This window comes from Austrofundulus limnaeus, unplaced genomic scaffold (genome assembly GCF_001266775.1).
Source record: "Austrofundulus limnaeus strain Quisiro unplaced genomic scaffold, Austrofundulus_limnaeus-1.0 Scaffold315, whole genome shotgun sequence".
Classification (NCBI taxonomy): Eukaryota; Metazoa; Chordata; class Actinopteri; order Cyprinodontiformes; family Rivulidae; genus Austrofundulus; species Austrofundulus limnaeus.
Window position 1 is genome coordinate 635755 of NW_013952717.1, and position 1006 is coordinate 636760.

Consider the following 1006-nt stretch of genomic DNA (forward strand, 5'->3'; position numbering starts at 1 on the left):
AAGGAAGAAAATGGATGGATGGATGGATGGATGATACTTTTAAAGGTAAACATTGAAATCAAGCTGAACATTTTGATATTTGAACGATTTAAATCACACATAGTACGAGAAAAAACCATCGCAAAAAGATTTACAGAAAACTGAAAGCTGAGTCAGCATTGTCTGAAAGCTGAGTCAGCATCAATGTTATCTGAATGCTGAGTCAGCATCGTCGTCTGAATGCTGAGTCAGCATCGTCTGAAAGCTGAGTCAGCATCGTCGTTATCTGGAATCTGAGTCAGACTTGTCAACTTAATGCTGAGTCAGCATTCTTGTTTGAAAGCTGAGTCAGCATCACTGACTGAATGCTGAGTCAGCATCATCATCTGAAATCTGAGTCAGCCTTGTCAACTTAATGCTGAGTCAGCATTCTTGGTGGAAAGCTGAGTCAACATCGTTGACTGAATGCTGACTTTGCATCGTCGACCGACTGCTGACTCAGCATTGTCAAATGAAAGCTGAGTCAGCATTGTCGTCTGAATGCTGAGTCAGCATTCACAATGAGGGTGATTGAAGAYGTTTTGAAGTACTAACTCAGATCTCTGCATCATCTTGGGCTGCAGGAACAACACCTGAGCTGTCCTGTCAGTAAAATATTTCGATGATTAATCTCATAAAGAGACGGAGACGTTTAAAAGTGTCCGTTTGAAGAATGAAAAGCTTTCTGCTGGAGTCTGAAGCGTTTTGAATTTCCTCCCCGGTGGCTCGTGAGCGAGCAGCGTTGCAGCAGAGGTGATTAAAGCCTGCTGTGATTTACGGAACCTGATCGGAGCAGAAATCTCCCATCATCCTCTGSGGCGGAGCTGCAGGTTCAGGACTGAGTGGTCTCTGATGGCTCAGATCTGTAGGTCCAGTCTTCAGGTCTTTGTCCATCATTTCATTCTGAATTAAAYTAATGTTTTGAGGCTTCGCAGGAGGAAAACATCTGATTCTAGAGTTAAACATGAGGTCATCTGGACCAAACTGG